Source organism: Toxorhynchites rutilus, chromosome 3, assembly GCF_029784135.1.
Source record: "Toxorhynchites rutilus septentrionalis strain SRP chromosome 3, ASM2978413v1, whole genome shotgun sequence".
Lineage (NCBI taxonomy): Eukaryota > Metazoa > Arthropoda > Insecta > Diptera > Culicidae > Toxorhynchites > Toxorhynchites rutilus.
Window position 1 is genome coordinate 112,022,947 of NC_073746.1, and position 20,169 is coordinate 112,043,115.

Genomic DNA, 20,169 nt, shown 5'->3' on the forward strand with positions numbered 1-20,169 from the left:
ACACACTCTTTACAGATACACGGGCCGAAGGTTGTGCAGTCCACTGATGATTCAACAAGAGCCAAAGGTTGTACCGCTCATGACAACTCTACACGAGCTGATAATTGCGCCGGCTAGTGACCATTCTATCCTGGATTCCTCGAGTCGAGAAAGACGCACCACGCTAGATATGGGGTACAGACTAGGGTGGCGTTGCTGATTAATGGTCAGCTGCATCCCAATAGGAAGTATCCCGTGTCGGGCACACGTACAGAGCATTGGAGACAGCAACATCCCAATTACGAGAACACTTGTAATACTAACCTCGAGCCGACCGCGAGTAATCGGTTACATATTACTAACATAGATAATAAGAAAAACTGTCAAAATATTGAACTCCCGGCCCCGTCAGGTTAACGCCATATGAGCCTTGATAAAAATATATATTTTGGAAAAAAAAGCTACAACATTTTTGGTCCATCTTTCAATCAATTTATGGATTGAAATTAGGCGTACGGAGGTTTTCGAAGATGCTGAATCTATTTTTGAGTCATTTTGGATATGAACCCCAAAGCAAGGGCAGAGGGAGGGGGTAAAATTTTAAAATTTCGGAAAAACACGTGTGGGATGTCTAAATATATGTTTTCAAACTTCCTGAACACGTTTTCAATATTCATTTTATCCAAAACCCAAAAGCGGGTGCAGGGGATGAAATTACGAAATTTTCGAAAAAACGCGTGTGAAGTATCAAAATATTTATGTCAGTTTTTCGCAAAGTGGTCAGAAGTGGCCAGAAGTCATAAAGGGAAAGTGTAGAGGGGATCCTAAGAAAGATATTTTGTTATAGAAAACTTTGGAGATATTTGGAGAATTTTTTGTAGGTCTACTTTTGTATAAATTCAATGTGAAAAATGTACTTACTTTCAAACACTCAATTCACAGCTTCAAAACTTTTTAAACTAAAAACGGAATACAAATTCGAAATCAGCATATAATTCTCTATCCAGGACACCATCACAATTTTTTTTAACGTATTTTGTAGCACTGGTGTAAAATTTGAAAAATCGCTACACTGCTGCTGCTTCACTGCATAAAACACTACGTTGCCACGTCGTTATCACGACGAAAACCATCACGGACACTGTTGCCATATGTGATACTAGATGCCTTGAAGGTTATAGAACAAAACTAGACCATCCATTCGGTCAGGCATTGTTGTTCATTTTTTCTATTTAATGCCACCTAGAATTTCTGAGGGACCACTGTGCGTCATCCAAATACGGGTGAGATATAGATGGCACTTTTCACGTTCAAACGGAATAGGATTTTCAAAAGGAATTTGATGGAGTTATTTGATTAAGAAATCAAAAACATTAAAACATTTTTTTAAACTATAAGTTTTAATGATAACTAGCTAACTCGGCAAACTTCGTCTCGCCTAAAATTTATTTTTTGTTATCACATCCATGTTTTTTTCCACTTTCGAACGAAGATCAATTTCGTTAGCGCAAACATCAAATGGACTAATAACGCTTGTCAATATGTAATTGTAGAACATATGCGAATTGAATTTTTCGAACTTTTCTATTTTTTTTCAAAGTTTCCGAAAATTTTCAATTGTCATGTTTGATTGAAATAAGTGTATTATTTTCATGGGACCCCCTCTCCATTCCAGAGGAGGGAGGGGTGTCATACCACCATAGAAACATTTCTCGTACCCAAAAACCCTAACATCCCAAATTTGGCTGAATTTGCTTGATTATTTCTCGAGTTATGCAGAAGTTTGTGTTTTATTTATATGGCAGCCACCCCTTAGAGAGAGGGGAGGAGTGTCTATTCACCATAGAAACATTTCGTGTCTCCTAACATCTTCACATGCCAAATTTGGCTCCATTTACTTGATTAGTTTTCAAGTTATACAGAAATTTGTGTTTCATTTGTATGGCAGCCCCCATACAAATGAAACACAAAGGGGAAGGAGTGTCTATCCACCATAGAAACATTTTATGCACCGTAAAACCTTTACATGCTAACTCTGGATCTGTTTGCTTGATTAGTTCTTGAGTTATGCAGATATTTATACTTTAGTTTGGCAGCAATTTTGACCTCATCAAAATTGGAGAAGTGCTGGTCAACCAGGCCATATTGCATCGATCGAAAAAGGTAGTGTTCGGACGGAGCAATGTCTGGAGAATACAACGGGTGGGGTAGGACCTCCTATTTCAGCGTTTCCAAGTATGTTTTGACCGGTTTCGTGACATGCGGCCGTGCATTGTCGTGCTGCAAAATAACTTCATCGTATCTTTGCTCGTACTGTGGCCGTTTTCCCTTCAGTGCACGGCTCAAACGCATCAATTATCGTCGGTAGAGGTCCCCCGTAATGGTTTCTTTCGGTTTTAGCACTCTCGTTGGTACCAAATTCGACATATTCGAAGTGGCAAAAAACTATGTTGTTTACGCTTCAACTTTTAGACATATACTGAAAAAGACGCGCAATGACAACAAATGTCTGGAAATTTGATTCATTGGAATAATAATCAAGTTACGCCATCTGTTGTGAAACCGAAGAAACTTACCGATACACCTAATACAACAACAACAACAACAACAACAACAAATTATTGAAATCACAAAAATCTATAAATATGGGTACTTGCTTGAAATCATCTTAGTAATGACTAATATGCGTGTGGTGCAAGACATGGTTAGCAAAGCAAGATTGTCGTTCGCTTTGTGCACAACGTCTACGATCAACTTGTATGTAGCGCAGCCAAATATTCAGCACAAGAAGCAATCACGCAAAAGCGTTGCAAAATTTTTGACGTAGGACTACGTCTTACATTAAGGGTGCCAAATCAGAAAACAGGTCACGTTTTTATGAAATAAAGTTAACGTTAATAACAATTTTTGCTGCGAACGGATTTTAACGATTTGCATATATATTTGGATGTTGGTGAGCGAAATTACCAATCGAGGCACCCCTCAACTTAATGTATCGTCATCATCGCGTGGTATGCAATGCAAGAAAGATTGCTACCAACAAAATCAGTATATATACTGGTATCATTCTATTATTCATCAACACACTTTTGGAATACTGGAATCAGTTAGAGAAATCGAGAAAGTTTTTTTTTGTATTATTGAAATTCTTTTTTTTTTTTATCTGTATTATAGTGACTTTCAACTCATTTGGCTGATTCGTCACTTTTACTTCCATTATTGGAAGAATGTCGGGAGTGAAAATTGAACTCGTGACCTTTAGCGTGAGAGGCATGGATGTTACCACTACGCCGGATCGCCTCCTAATTTAAATTCATTAAGGGAGTATTCTAGTCCAGAAATTTGGAAAAAATCAAAATTTTTCCCCTTCATATTATCAGTATTATCCAAACCTCCTTATGTCCCTTCCCCTCCATGATGAAAAATTGTCATCCTACTAATCTCGAGTCGTCCGCGAGTAATCGGTTCCCCATCCTATTAACCGTAGAATAAGGAAAATTGTAAATATGCCTTAGAACTAAAATTAGATATAAAATTTGGCTCCTTTAAACCTTTATAACTGAGCTTGTACAAATAAACGTTTTCTAAAAAAAGTCTTTGATGAAAGACCCGCTATTTGATTTTTAGGCGCCGTAAAAATGCACCCGTGCACCCGAGTGGTTAGCGTCTCACATTGTCATGCCGGGTGTTCTGGCCGGAGGATTTTTCGTCAAAGAAATTTCCTTCGACTTGCACTGTGGTCACGCGTATTCAAGAGCTTGCCCCTCGGAATACATTCAAGGCGTGTTATTTGGCTTAAGAAATCTCAACTAAGTATTAATAAATGACGCTAATTAATGCATACGTTGAGACGGCAAAAGTTCCACAGGGAACGTTAACGCCATTCAAGAAGAAGAAGAAGAAGCGCCGTAAAAATCGTATTACTAAAATTGTAATTCGATAACATTTGAACTTTCAATCATATTCATAGGTGGATTCACGCACCGCCGTCAGTCACCTGAATCGAATCTATCATCGACCGTATCGTCCGCTCGAAAGCAATACCTGTACTGCAAGTTAGTGTTGGTGGTGTCTGAGATTCATTTTGGCCGCACCCGGGACCGGTTGGGGCAATGTTTACATTCTCCACCGTTTGGAACACGTTTATCATCGTCATCACCGTCAGTACCGTCAGCGGCGCGCGAATGGCTTAGTCGGCCGACGGAAAACGAATGAGTCAGTCAACGAATCACCTTTTTCTGCAACCAGCGCGTTCGCGTTCGTGTGAATTCCTGAGCTGATATGAAACACCACGAGACCGGTGTGGTGTGTTCATGATGGCCGGTGCCGTAACTGATGATGATGGTGATCATTGACGGTGGTTGTCGTCGTCGGTTACCTTATCGGCCGTCGTCTCAACGGTTCCCGTCCCGATGGCCGTCTATTTACTCGTGTGTGCCTTCATTCGTGAACGGTAACTAACGCGGACGGACGTGGTTTATGAAAGCTCCTCCAAGTGTGCAGATTTCTGAGGTTTGCTGCTGAGGTTGGAATTAGTGGTGCGCTGATAATTGCACTATCTGCGCGCGCGCTTCGCTTTTTTCCCCGGTTGTGTGGTTTGGCGTAGTTCCTCGCGCTCTGTTGCAGCTGAGTTAGGTGCTGAGTGCAGCGGATATTTAGGAAGGAGACAACGCGAAGTGGTACCTTACCGGGATCGGATTCAGAAAATTTATGTGTGAAATTATCTCGATGCGCTGCCCGGTTCTGCTTGTGGTGATAACGAAGAAGTGAGCTGGGCGGAGTTGGAAATGAGGATTATTTCCTGGTGCCAAAATCGTGAATTAAGCTGTCAAATGCGAAGAGAAGATCAGTGAATACAAGCAAAAAAATACAGTGTGTGTAAAATTTCTTAATGAGCATCCAGTGATTGCCTGCTTCGTGGAGACCCAGTGGAGCGGATACTTTATGACATAATCAATCATACTGCCAGAGTGGTGGAATAAGGAAGACTAAACGAACGGTGTGCGGTGTGTCGAGCTTCGTGCCTCGGGAACCTACCAGGGGGAACATTTGGGCCCCAATTAGCGCCGAAGGCAGGATTATTGCATATCATTAGCATAGATTCTCCATCCAATTTTTGCTGCCATCAATCAACGGAGTTTTGGCGGGGATCGTCCCAACCTTGAAAGGTAGGTTTGTTTTAAAGGCGATAAGCTAAACAGCCGATAGGTCTGTTTTCGATAATTGAGCTGTTTATTGACCTATTAGCACCACCCGATCAAATTAGCTTGCCTTCCTGGTGCAAGAAATAACAGCTATCAATATTATTGCAACGATTAGACAATGAGACCGGGAGGTAATTCGTGGAGAATAATATCATGTGAGAACGGAATCTATTTTGTAGCATCAAATTGATTCTATCTACCGTTATGTTTCGGGGCTGGTACACCTTTCTTCACTAGAGTATGTTCTGGCGGTGGAGAATTATGCAGAAACAGGTGCCGAGCTATAATCAATCAATGCGACCAAAACGGTTTCTGATTCAGGCATCAGGTGTGTGAATAATGAAAAGAACAATATGGTGCTAGACAGGTGTTCTGGAAGAAATCTAAGATTGAACTGAATGATGAAGAAAACATTGCGAGAGTTTCATTCTCATGTTACAAGGTAACAAATAGTGAATTAAAAATTAAGACAGCTTACTTAACATTCAAAGAAAATATCCAGAACTAGCTGACCCGGCAAACTTCGTCCCACCCAAAATTTGTGTTTTGTTATCAATACCTTTGAACATCCACGTTTTCTTACTATGAGCAAGTTCATGGGTCCAATCGCAGAACTGTTCATTGATTGATCTTCTAATCGACCCCGTTGAATTTACCTTTTACTATAAAATTCCTAGTATTTCAAACAAATTATAATATCAGATTATTCTCAGACACAATTCTCGTTCAAGATTTTTCAACCACTTGCAAATAACATGTTTCTCCGTTACATGGAATAAATGTTTTATACAGAAAGTATGATAGAATAAAGGCAGCCCTAAATCGGTTAATTCCTTCCTCGAGTTCTGCTCTTATCAACACATCCGGCGATTCTTTTTTTTTAGTATAGATAAAAGAGGATATAGGAGTGCGTTTCATCACATTAAAATCCATTTCCAGTTTCGAACAAAAATCAATTTCGCTAGCGTAAACATCAAATGGACTAACAGCCCCTGTCAGCATGTAATTGTAGAACATATGGGAATTTATTTATCCGAATTCTCCCTTTTTCCTTCAGAGTTTTCCGAAAATTTTCAATTGTCATGTTTGGTTGGAATATTTTTGGTTGAAATATATATAATACTTTTATGGGACTCCCTCTCCATTCCAGAGGAGGGAGGGGTGTCATACCATTGTAGAAACATTCCTCATACCCAAAAACCCTCACATCCTAAATTGTGCTTGATTAGTTCTCGAGTTATGCAGAAGTTTGTGTTTCGTTTGTATGGCAGCCCCCCTTAGAGAGGGAGGAGGAGTGTATTCACCAAAGAACCCCGTTTCGTACCCCGTAAAATATTCACATGCCAAATTTGGCTCCATTTGCTTGATTAGTTTTCGAGTTATGCCGAAATTTGTGATTCATTTGTATGGCAGCCCACCCTCAGAGAGCGGGAGGAGTGTCTAACCACCGTAGTAACATTAATTGCATCCTGAAACCTCCACATGGCAAATTTGGTTCCATTTGCTTTATTAGTTCTCGAGTGATGCAGAAATTTGTGTTTCATTTCTATGGTAAACCTCCCCCCCCCCAGAAAGGTGTGAGGAGTGTTGAACCACCTTAGAAATGTTTCTTGCCCCCTAAAACCTCAAATTTGGTTCAGTTTGCTTGATTAGTTCATGAATTATGCAGAAATGTATGCTTCTTATGTAAGCAGAAATTTGTATGCAGAAATTTGTGTTTCATTTGTATAGCAGCCCCCCTTTTGGGAGGGGGGTGGAGAGTCTAACCACCATAGAAACATTTATTGCACCCTAAAAACTTCATATGCCTAATTTGGTTTCATTTGCTTGAATAATACTCGAGTAATGCAGAAATTTGTGTTTCATTTGTATGGCAGCCCCCCTTAGAGAGGGGGGTGGAGAGTCTAACCATCATAGAAACATTTATTGCACCCTAAAATTTCAATATGCCTAATTTGGTTTTATTTGCTTGATTAATTCTCGTGTGATACAGAAAATTGTGTTTCATTTGTATGGCAGCCCCCCCTAAGAGAGGGGGAGGAGTATCTAACCACTGTAAAAACATTTATTGCACCCTAAAACCTCCATATGCCAAATTTTGTTTCATTTACTTGATAAATTCTAAAGTAATGCAGAAATTTGTGTTTCATTTGTATGGCAGCCCCCCTTTTGGGAGGGGGGTGTAGAGTCTAACCACCATAGAAACATTTAGTGCACCCTAGAACCTCAATATGCCTAATTTGGTTTCACTTGCTTGAATGATTCCCGAGTAATGCAGAAATTTGCTATAAACTATAAACTATCACGAAAACCTTCCCCGGCCCAAAAAAACATACCAATTTTCATGTTGATCGGTTCAGTAGTTTCCGAGTCCATAATAATAAGACAGACAGACAGACAAACAGTCAGACAGACAGACAGACAGACAGAAATTCATTTATATATATATATATATATATATATATATATATATATATATATATATATATATATATATATATATATATATATATATATATATATATATATATATATATATATAAATTTAATAATAATTCTGATAATAAATGACAACATCCTACTACACAAGTTAAATAGTCGTAAAGTGCTTCAAACATAATTTAAAAAAATCGATTCAGTTACCGAACATAGTTTTTCAAACCATTTCTTTGAGGTTGTTAATGGTTGAAAACGAGTCAACCAATAGTTGTGATTCGAATGCATTTAGTTACGTTCATAGTAGATGCTTGCGAAAAAAAGGTATAACTAACAATTTAACTTGAAAATGAAAAATTAACTGCCATAATGACAGTTAGTTAAAGTTTTCGTATAATGTTTTTTTTAAATGTATCTCAAATGAAAATTTTAACGTTTATCGCACACAAAAGTAGAATTTCAAGCATTACATCATTACATCAAATTACATCAAGCATAAACTATACTGCATATGGTCTTTTATTATTAATGTTATATTAGGCTGTCAAAAAAGTCCTGCGGTATTTTGTTTTGAATTTTTATTTGTTCATTAAATTAGTTACAATCATCTGTTTTAAGTCAAATATGCGCCGTTTTGTTCGATGACTTGTTCCCAACGAGATTCCAACTTCATAATACCCCTCGCTTCCTTATTGGCAAAAAACTCGGATAGCCAATTTTCACAGGCCTCTTTTGTGGCTAACTTCTGACTACCTAGCTCGTTCGCCATGGACAAAAACAGGTGGTAGTCACTTGGTGCTAGATCCGGACTATACGGCGGATGCAAAAGAACCTCCCATCCGAGCTCCCGGAGCTTCTGGCGCGTCACCAAAGAAGTGTGTGGCCTGACGTTGTCCTGATGGAAGACAATGCGGCCTCTGTTAATCAAAGATGGCCTCTTCTTCATGAGTGCTACCTTCAAGCGGTCCAGTTGTTGGCAGTACAGGTCCGAATTGAGCGTTTGGCCATAGGGAAGCAGCTCATAATAGATTATTCCTTGACAATCCCACCAAACACACAGCAGAACCTTCCTGGCCGTTAATGAGGGCTTGGCCACCGTCTGAGCCGCTTCAGCGGGCTTCGACCACGACCGTTTGCGCTTCACGTTGTCGTAAGTGACCCACTTTTCACCGCTTCAGAAACGGGTCGATTTTGTTGCGATTCAGCAGCGATTCACATGCGTCGATACGGTCAAAGATGTTTTTTTGCGTCAACGTGTGTGGCACCCATACATCGAGCTTCTATGTGAATCCAAGCTTCTTCAAATGGTTAATAACGGTTTGATGACTTATCCCCAGCTCTTGGCCTATGCTACAGCTGCTACTATGCCGGTCTTTCTCGGCTAATTCAGCGATTTTGTCGCAATTTTCGACGACAGGCCTTCCGGAGCGTGGCGCATCTTCGACGACCTCTACACCAGAACGAAAACGTTGAAACCATCGTTGTGCGGTGGAAATGGAAACTGTATCGGGCCCATAAACTGCACAAATTTTATTGGCAGCTTGAGATGCATTTTTGCCTTTGTCATAGCAGTACTGTAAAATATGTCGGATTTTCTCTTTATTTTGCTCCATATTTGCGACACTATAACTCACGAACGACTTAACCAAACAAAACACTGTCAAGGACTATATTATAGCGCGCAAAAATACTTTTCCAACAAGCTATAGTAAGACTCGATACAATGAATACAACTAGAACTACACGCTTACAACGACACCTCGCGGAAATACCGCAGGACTTTTTTGACAGCCTAATATTTGAGTCCTTATATGGTAGGGGAGAGGGAGGCAAGTTGGCGACTTTAAGCTTTGGCGAGCCTTGGAGCTTGGAATTTTTTTCTTTTTTTTAATGTTGATTCTGATTGGCATTTTTAATGTTGATCTGGATAGGCAGAAAAACTAAAAAACTTGTCCACCAAAAAACTTTGCGCAAAAAGTGTGGAATTCGCTATCATGCCTCCACGTGGAGGCAAGATGGCGAATGCCTGGAGGCAAGTTAGTGAATATGGTTTGGTCACCTAAAAATCAACGAAATGTAATAACAATTATTTATTTATAAGACAGAAGGAGATTAGAAGTACAAATAAGTTCAATGTACACATAAATCACACACATATGGTTTGTCAGGATACATCCAATAACTGCATTCAGAATGTGCTGAATTGAAAATCTAACCTCCATGTCTGGATATTTTCGTCGATAGCGTCTCAAAGTTGATTCTGGCACACCGAACTGTTTTGAAGCACCCAGACCAGACGAACCTTCTTCTATAGCTTTCATAGCATTCTCCAAACTGGTGTCCGACCAATATTGGTCTCTTTTTCGCTTGTATTTTCTTTCGATTTTAAGTTCTGTAAGTTTGAAATTTTAACTTTCCTCATAAAGTGGATAATGAAATTTTAAAAAAACAGGAAAAATATTTTTTTTTTTTTTTTTTTTTTTTATATCTGTATTATAGTGATTTTCAACTCATTTGGCTGGTTCGTCACTTTTACTTCCATTTTTGGAAGAATGTCGGGAGTGAGAATTGAACTCGTGACCTTCAGCGTGAGAGGCATGGATGTTACCACTACGCCAGATCGCCTCCACAGGAAAAATAACAAAATCACGATTTTTCACATTTTTATTTTTCCCTTTTTTGTGATAACGTTTTCGGCAGAGTTACCGAATACAAAGTTTGGCCTTGTTATGATGCATCTTCAGTAAAAAGAAGGTGGCGCTACCTTCATTACAACGGGTCAAATTACCGATTCGTCATCTTGCCTCCCTCGCCAACTTGCCTCCCTCTCCCCTACACCATACGATCTATGGTGAAAAATGCACCTTTTCGTTTTTTTTCACGCCATTCTCATTAGCTTTGAGACAAAAATATGAAAAAAAAATACTGAAAGTGCATCTTACTTAGGTGTATCGATCAATATTTTCAAACAATTTGTTCATCAGAAAATCAAACACTAAAAAAATTGAAATTAATTTTTATTTTTATTTTAATTTAAATTTCAATATTTTTTTTTATTTTGAAATTCAGTACTACTCTAGTTTGTATTCAAATTTCTTTCTACGTCTATTTAGGTATGTGTGACTTTTTTTCAGAATATTTAGAGTGTTCTTCGCGGTACAAAATTATATATATTTTCAGGCATTTCGAAATTTTGAAAAAAAAATATTACTCTGAGACCCAACTTTACTCTAATTTTTTTTCAAGTGCGTTCGTATGTGTTGTTTGTTCCGCATGTAGCGTAATTTTTTCTTGAATTTTTAAGAGGATTGCGCGTCTTTGGGCATTTTAAATTTGAGACCCATTACTGCTCTTATATTTTTTAAATTTTGTTTTTCATATGCCTAAATTTTGTCGGTATATTTAGAGCATTGCGCTGTACAAATTATTTTTTCTCGTATCTTAAAATATATGAGATTATCTCTACATTGGATTTAGATGGTTTACCAAATTCATAGGAGTAAGCAGTACGATAGAGCTCTGTGATAGAAAAATAAAGTCCTTGTTGACAGATCATTCGGATTTATGAGAAGAACACTTAAAAAAATCCGAATTGTTTTTTTTTTATTTTAATCTTACAATTGAAAACCACGAATACAATACAATAATCGATTTCAAGAAAATAAAAATAATAATGCAGACGATGAAGAAAATTTTTTTTGTGTCTCGCAATGCTCTTAAAAATTTATGAAAAATTACGCCACATGTAGAAAAAAGACACATACGACACAAATAAACCGCCAACATTTTTCATTTAATATCCTATACAATATTTGCCATACAGCTGGTGATTTGATTTGGGGGCACTTTTTACTCCCTTACCCGGCCAGGCCCTTTAATAATAATTCTGATAGTAAATGACAACATCCTACTACACAAGTTAGACAGTGGTAAAGTGCTTTAAACATAATTTAAATAATTTACTCTCGAATCAGTTACCGAATGTAGTTTTCCAAACCATTTCTGTGAGGTTTATATTGGTTGAAAACGAGTCAACCGATAGTTGGGATTCGAATGCATTAAGTTACGTTCATAGTAGATGCTTGCGAAAAAAAGGTATAACTAACAATTCAACTTGAAAATTCTTTAATGATGCCATAATGACAGTTAGTCAAAGTTTTCGTATAATGTTTATTTTTTTTAATGCAACTTTAATTTTAACGTTTATCGCACACAAAAGTAGAATTTTCAAACCAAATTACATCAAGCATAAACTGTATAAACTGCTTATGATCAATTATTATTAATGTTATATTATTGATCATTTTGCCCGATCGAGCATATTATACAGTGAATGGCAAAACAAAGCGTCCACTCGATTTTTTTTCATTTCTTCATTTTTCTGGTTAAAATAAAAAGTAAACACATCGCAATCATGCTTAAAATTTCATTCACTATTTTCTTTTTTACTTTCATACATTTTGCACTGAGAATTTTTTTTTTCTTATAGAATGAAAAACAGTTTGTATTTAAAAAAGAAATTGACGAAGTGAAGTGCCCTATTCTATTTGAATTCGAAGGTCATTTTTGACGTAAGACTACGTTCTTCATTAAGGGTACCAAATCAGAAAACAGGTTACGTTTTTATGAAATAAAGTTAGGGTTAGAAACTATTTTTGCAGCGAACGGATTTCAATAACGAAAATTTGAAGCATTCTCTTTTTCCCATACATCTGTTCTGTTCTGGGCTATACCACTGCGAATGAATCACAAGTAAATCAATCGATCGGAATGCAAACGCAGAGAACCAGCACTATGGCAAGTGGACGGAGTGTGCGGAGAGAGGAAATGTTGTAATTTTTGCTCTTCTCGTTTGCATACCCAGCTAGAATGAGCCAAGGGTAGCAGCTGCTCCGCGAAGAGACCCACACCACTTCTCGTTTGGTGATCATCGAAGCACATCGTTGCCGGCGCACGTCGTGTGGGAGTGGATTGTCTCTCTCAAGACAGGTGAGGGAGGATTGTGGAATAGGGTTTCTTTCCACGAGGGCCCTTCTCCCTTCTATTTCTTACTTCGTTCGTGATTCGTCTGATTGGCGGATAAAAACATGACCTCCATTCCGTTTCCGTTGAAGAGCATATGAATAATGTAATAATGTAATGGTTCCTACAATTGTTTTTAGACCCGATTTTATGAAAGAACGCATAATATGCGGTCAAAAAGGTGAGCGGAAAAATTTTGCTAATCGCTACTGTTTCTAGATGCAGTGATTTTAAAATAAAATTTACTGAAAATTCTCAACTTTTGGTCGTTTTCGACTGTTTTTCCGAGTTTGTTTTAACCTAGAAGTTAATTGTTTCTGAAAGAGCAGATAATGTTCGACTGCGATGCTTGAATTAATTAAATTATGTGATTAGTTTTTATGGTGTAAGCTGCCGTTCTACGCATAGTTGTCCCATGTTCCAAAATCAGCAACTGAGAAAAACGCAATCAAAGTTTTCTCGCATATTTGTCTACCAAGAGCTTTAAGCATTTCAATTTAGTAATAAACCGGGTTTTTTAAAAGCACTATACTATTATTTAATGATGTGATGAGATCCCTTCACTGATTCAATCAAGCTTGATCACGGGTTTAAAAATTCATGGTGGGACTATTATGCCTATAATATCAACATGGGACAATTGAGCTTGATGTTGTTTTTAGATATACTGGGAACAAACAATATTTTTTTTTGTGTTTTTCCGAAAGATTATGCAGAGAAACATCGTTTTATGAAGAAATGAGTGATCTGCAACACCTTCGCAGAATATAAATCTTATTGTTATTAGACATTCGCTAACAAGGTGTACACGTGTTCTGTTAGACTTTTTCTTATTTGTTTGAGAATTAGATCGTTATTCCAAACCAGAAAAGAGTGCATTGTGTGTGCTGAATGTGTGACATGAAATTCTTGTACTTATTCGATATGGATCTACAAAAAATACATGGTGAGACAGTTATGAATGGAATATCAACATGGGACAATTGAGCTTGATGTTGTTTTTTTAAAAGCTGGGAACAAACTATATGTTTTTTTTGTGTTTTTCCGTAAGATTATGCATAAAAACAATGTTTTATGAAGAAAAGTGAAAATCGTCAAAAAGTAACATGGGACAACTATGCGTAGAACGGCAGTTTAGTTATGTCATAATGACAGTTTGTCAAGGTTTTCGCAGAATGTCTATTTTTTATTCAAAGTGCAACGCGAATTAAAATTTTAACGTTTCTTGCGCAGAAGCAGAATTTATAATCAAATGACTTCACGAATAAATTTCACTTCTATTTATCAATTATTTTTATTATTGTTTTATTATATATCTTTTTTGCTCAATCGAGCATATTATATAAACATTCCTGTGAAATTTGTTTGGAAGGGTAAAAAAGAAAAATTCGCCATCAAAATTTGTTTCCCTTTCGATAAAACAACAAATTCTTTCATGGAAGTGGATACTGATTTGACTTATGGTGGAAATTAAATCCATGCTGAAATTCGCCAAACACATTTATCAAACGTATGTCACTCAAACATTCCAACCTAAACTCGTATTTCTCGAGAGTATGAGAAGTATTTAATTTTCGGAAAAAAGGCCCCTTTCAGAGACATGAATGAAAACTCTCAATTTCCTCACTTGAAAACTATTTCACTGACAGTCCACTGGAAGAAGCCCTACGAAACAAAAGAGAGTTAGTCGCAAACCGACTTCCGCCTGTCACTCAGCCCATGTCGACGGAAAACTTCATCTCACTTCAAAGAAGTCTTTCACTGACTGTGTGGAAAATTCTTCTTCTCTACTTTATAGAAGATTTATTTTTTGTGTCCACGAAAGTCACCCATCGCTATCGCAGGGTTGTGCTGTAATGGAATGTTGGCACTTTTGTTTTCTTGTAAAGTTACTGACCACCGTCATCTTCAACGGGGTTGATGGATCGGTTCACTGGTTTTGCGTTCAATGTAAGTTGGGTCATTGAACATTGGTTTTTAATCAGTGGATCCAGAAGGCAACCGAAGGCGATATGTCGATGATGCAACTTAAACTTTTAAGGAAATATATGTTGATTGATTTCTGACTGAGAGTGTGAATTGCTACTGTTTAGGCTTTTTGTCGTTCCTTTCCGTTTGTGATGAATATTGTGTATTGGACTGTTAAACGTTACCTAGCATTGTTTAATAATCATTTACACTTTTTTAACAGGGCGTATTCTACATAAAATCTTCCTTCCCATTGCCCTCAATATGCATGTTAACTGATTCTGCAAGAGTAGAAATTAGCCGCTTTATTCCCGCTAAGCAATTCACGAGACGAAGAAACAATTTCCCACTATCGGTCGATATTTTGCCCAACATTACACGATGGCAACGCCATCGGACCGCTCCTTCCGAAACATCGATTTCAGCATTGAGTGCTGACTTTTGTTTGTAAACTTTTGCGCGGAAGATAATTGCTTCGAAGTGCCCCCACTTCACTCCATCGTTTTGTACTATTGACCGCATGACGAACGAACCATTTGCCAACCCAGTCAAAAGCAGAGGCAGATCGAAGTTCATCTCGTGCTTTTGGAAGTGCTGCTCTACTGATGTGATGAATTAGCTGTACTTTTTTTACCTTTCAAAATAACCTGTACTGAGTTTTCCGTTGGACGGAATCGACGATGAACCCACCTAATGGAAGCAATAGAATATTTGGTGGAACCGAGGTTATAATTTTCTAATTATAGGGTACCCTAATAGTCACGGGAATAAAAATTGTAAACTACCATCCGATTCCCCATCATGTAATTATACTAATAGGAGTACCGGTAAGTTTCTTGGTTTTTTTTTCTAAAAATTAATGCATTATTTTGCAAAAATGGTTAGAAATTTAATATTCAAAGTATTGCCCATTGCTAGTCACAACTTTTTCCCATCTTTCTGGCAATTCACGGATCCCCTTGCGGAAATAATCGGCCGGTTTGTCGGCTAACCACGAATCGATCCAATTTTTGACTTCATCAAAGTGAGTGCTGGTCAACCAGACCATGTTGCATCGATCGAAAAAAGTAGTAATCAGACGGAGCAATTTCTGGAGAATACGACGGGTGGGATAGGACCTCCCATTTCAGCGTTTCCAAGTATGTTTTGACCGGTTTCGTGACATGCGGCCGAGCATTGTCGTGCTGAAAAATAACTTTATCGTGTCTTTGTTCGTATTGTGGCCGTTTTTCCTTCAGTGCACGGCTCAAACGCATCAATTGTCGTCGGTAGAGGTCCACCGTAATGGTATCATTCGGTTTTAGCAGCTCATAGTACACCACATCCAGCTGGTCCTACCAAATAAATAGCATAACCTTCTGACCGTAAATATTCCGCGCGGCCGTCGATGTTGATGCATGGCCGGGGTATTCATACGTTGCCCGACATTAAGGATTGTCGTAATGGACCCACTTTTCATCGTAACACAGTAACGATTCGATGCAAGAAACCCTTTTTCTTTATGCCGTTGGAGCAGTTGTTCGCACGTGAAAAAAACGCGTTCGACGTCTCGAGGCTTCAATTCATACGGCACCCGGTGTCCTATTTTTCGGATTATTCCCATCACTTTTAAACGTTGATTTGCTGAGCAACTCCAAGTGTATCTGCAAGTTTTTGTTGCGTTTGTGACAGATCTTGATCGAGTAAAGCCTCCAATTCTTCATCTTCAAACTTTTTTTGGCGGTCCGGAGCGTTCTTCGTCTTCCAAGTCAAAATTACCACTTTTAAACCGTGCAAACCACGTCTGACACGTTCGCTCAGTTGGAGCATGGTCACCATAAACTTCCACCAAAATGCGATGACTTTCCGCAGCTATTTTCTTCATATTGAAGTAATGAAGTAACACTCCCCGCAAAAACACTCTCGTTGGTGCGAAATTTGACATATTCGAAGTGGCAAAAAAATACGTTGGTTACACTTCAACTTTCTGACATATACTGAAAAAGACGCGCAATGACAGTAGCTTTCCAGCGAATGTCTGAAAATTTGATTCACTGGAATAATAATCAAGTTACGCCATCTGTTTGAAAACCGAAGAAACCTACCGGTAACCTAATATTATTATACGTATTATAATTTATTCTGTGTCGAAACATCATTATTTTAGTTTGGGACGAATTTCATGCCAACTCGTGTTAGGAGATGGCAACACCAACTCAGTTTGTGATGAAACTTTGTAAGGGTGAAAATGTTTACCCTTTAAGCAACTTTGCATACATGAAATCTCCAAAAAATTATAAGGCTTTTTTGACGTAAATCTACGGAATTATATTATTCAATCCATTCATTGTTTATCACTTCGAATATTATTTTGGAATGTATTCTTGACATAACTTTTTAGAAGAATGTTCTAGTGGTGTGGAAAGAGTTGCAATTTTGTTAAATCAGCTGAAGCATCGCAAGTGTTCAGTTTTTGCCAATTGTATGTATTGATTGAATTTTTGATTGAACGAAAAAATTTCCAAATTCAATATATTTGCGTTGTGAGTAAAAAGTTTGAACAAATGCCACGTCTCTAGTGTCTGCACGATCTTACCAGGTACCTAAGTTTAGGAGACCGTGTTAGGTAAACGCATTCTAGTCTGCACAAAGGCAAGCGAGTATAAAAGTACTCGCAGTTTGCATGTATTTGCAATGCCGATTCCCCCAGACACCTTGGTTTAGAAGTCTTTATAGGTAATCAGATTTCAGTCGGAACAAAAATACTCCCGACCTGCATGAATTTGCAATCCCAATTTCCCTAGACACCTTGTTTCTGAAGCCTGTGTTGGGGAAACATATTTTAGTCGGAACAAATTGCCCTCGACTTGCATGTATTAGCAATGCCAATTTTCCCTCGCTCCATGGATTTGAAGTCTGTGGTAGGGAAATACGTTTCAGTCGGAACAAAAATGCCCCCGAACTGCATGTATTTGCAATGCCAACTTCCCCACGCTCCTTGGACTAGAAGTCTGTGTTAGAGAAACGCATTTCGGTGGGAACAAAAGCTGCCCCTACTTTCATGTATTTGCAATGTCGGTTTCGCCAATGCTGCTTGGTTTTGAAGTCTGTGTTAGGGAACATATTTCGGAGAGAACAAAAGTCCCCCTACTTTCATGTATTTGCAATTCCGATTTCCCCAACGCTGCTTGGTTTTGAAGTCTGTGTTGGGGAAACCGTAAATCGGGCCAATCAAATCAAGGCAGTTAGGGCGTTTAGATAACGCTTAACATTTTACAATTATTCAATTATTTATCTAATGGAAAATGACATTTTATTAAATGCGATAGATGCGTAGAAATATTCCCTATCAATTGATGCAAACATCTTTCCGATCCAGTAGAAAATGTTCGAGTTATAAGCATTCGAAATCTTGCATTTTTTCCTGCATGTTCAGTGTTTATGTTTTCATTTTACCCCCCATATATTCCGGTTAGACGTAGTCCCACGACAAATTTTTTATTTTCAAACTGCATTCAATTTAATAACGCTTATATTTCGTTTATGTTTATGTTTTCACAATGAACTTCGGATCAATATTGTTTTTTTTTCAACAATGAGTTTCAAAAAAATCAAGTGAAGGTAACTATGTATCTATAAACTTGATCTATATAAATAAAAATGATTTGGTGTCCGTTTCTCACGATTTAACTCAAGAACGAAGCCACGGATCTAAACAGTCAGTATCAGGATTGATGCGTCTTAGCCTGCATCAGGTTTATATGTCAAAAAAGAAATTATATACCGCGAGTCAGTCTTCCATGTTTCACAAAAAACACTGCGTCCGGGATAAACATGCCCAGGCTGCTGTTCGCAGTTTTGTGTTTGAATACAAACATGATTTTTTCGTACCGATGTTTGAAAATGTGACATGTTTGTATTCGTAGTATGTTTGGACATTCGATGTTGAATCTAATGTTTTACATGATGTTCGAACATGGTGTACAGTTTCTCTTGCATTTTCACCCCAAGCACCGGCAATGCGTAGAGTAGAAGAAGCGAATCGGACACCACACCACCACCACTCAACGCGTGATGTGTTGGTATGTTGACATGGAAAAAATGCTTTCCTATCATGACAATGGGTGCTTCGGTGAAATGAACCTCTTTATCTGTTCTGAATAAAATAAACGTCGATTGATATCAGAGTTCTTCACAATTGATATCATTCTTCAGTGCACGCATCGATTTATATATTGAATTCATGTAATATTCGCTATTATTGACTATTTGAACAAGTACTAAAATTGAATAGAGCGTGGCGGAAATGTTTAGTTACCCACAACAAATTTTGGTTACAACATTTCTATAATTTTAGTCGAATATAAAGTACCAGAATTATTCAGCAGTTGACATTTTAGGCGTGACGTTAACCACTCGAACACAGGAGCAACATTTTTGGCTGGTGTGTAGCTTTTAGTTTTTTCCTTCATTCAGTTTGTGATAACATCGAGAAATTAATGGTGTGTTTTAGCCGCTGAAATTACTCTGCTGGTTCTGCTGTGTGCCGCAAAACAAAATTTTGGGTATTTATTTATTTATTTGGCCATTTGGCATTTGTACGATGTCGCCCGCTGTGCAGTCGGTTCCCCAGACTTCAATTGGCAACATGCACGCAAAAAATAATCCCATAGAAAGCTTCTTTCTATTTAGATAATGTTTTCTTTGCTCGAAACCAAGGATTATTTAATCAGACTCACAGCCTCTTAGTTCATGCAATTTTTTAATGCGAACTGAATTTCAAATTCGTTTCTGTGAAAAAGCATTCTACGAAGAAATGTTTTAGGATGCATAATTTCTTTCCGTACATGAAAAGAAACGAAACGAAAGCAATGAATACTGCTACATCGGGTGATCTGTTTGTACATGATGTTCTTGAATTATAAACATCATGTTTGTTTTCACTTGTCTATGTTTGTGTATCATTGTTCGTGTTTGGGATAGACATTCAACACTAGCGAATCATGTTAGAGTTCAAACAAAAACATGGAGTTTTCACATCGCGTGGACATGTGTAAGTGTTTTTCGGAAGACTGCCGCGAGTATAGATTAAGTCCATAAAAAAATTTCTGTGGAAACTTGAGTGTTCGAAATGATTTATACCAATACTAGCTGACCCGGCAAACTTCGTCTCGCCAAAAATTTGTTTTTTGTTATCAATACCTTCAAACATTCACGTTTTCTTACTATGAGCAAGTTCATGGGTCCAATCGCAGAACTGTTTATTGATTGATCTTCTATTCGTCTCCGTTGAATTTACTTTTTACTATAAAATTCCTAGTATTTCTAACAAAACTCATCATTATAATATCACATTATTTTCAGACACAATTCTCGTTCAAGATTTTTCAACCACTTGTAAATAACATGTTTCTCCGTTACATGGAATAAATGTTTTATACAGAAAATATGATAGAATAAAGACAGTCCTAAATCGGACAATTCCTTCCTCGAGTTCTGCTCTTATCAACACATTCGACGATACTTTTTTATTGGTATAGATAGAAGAAGATATAGGAGTGCGTTTCATCTCATTAAAATT

General features: G+C 37.8%; 1 protein-coding gene across 1 annotated transcript in view; it reads left to right on the plus strand.

The window, feature by feature from the left end:
* Positions 1–4,209: 4,209 nt before the first annotated feature.
* Positions 4,210–20,169, plus strand: part of LOC129775692 (uncharacterized) — a 166,644-nt gene continuing 150,684 nt past the window's right edge. Inside the window, exon 1 of the mRNA XM_055780708.1 lies at positions 4,210–5,147. The gene's annotated coding sequence lies outside the window, so the exon portion shown is untranslated. The remainder of the gene's footprint in view (positions 5,148–20,169) is intronic.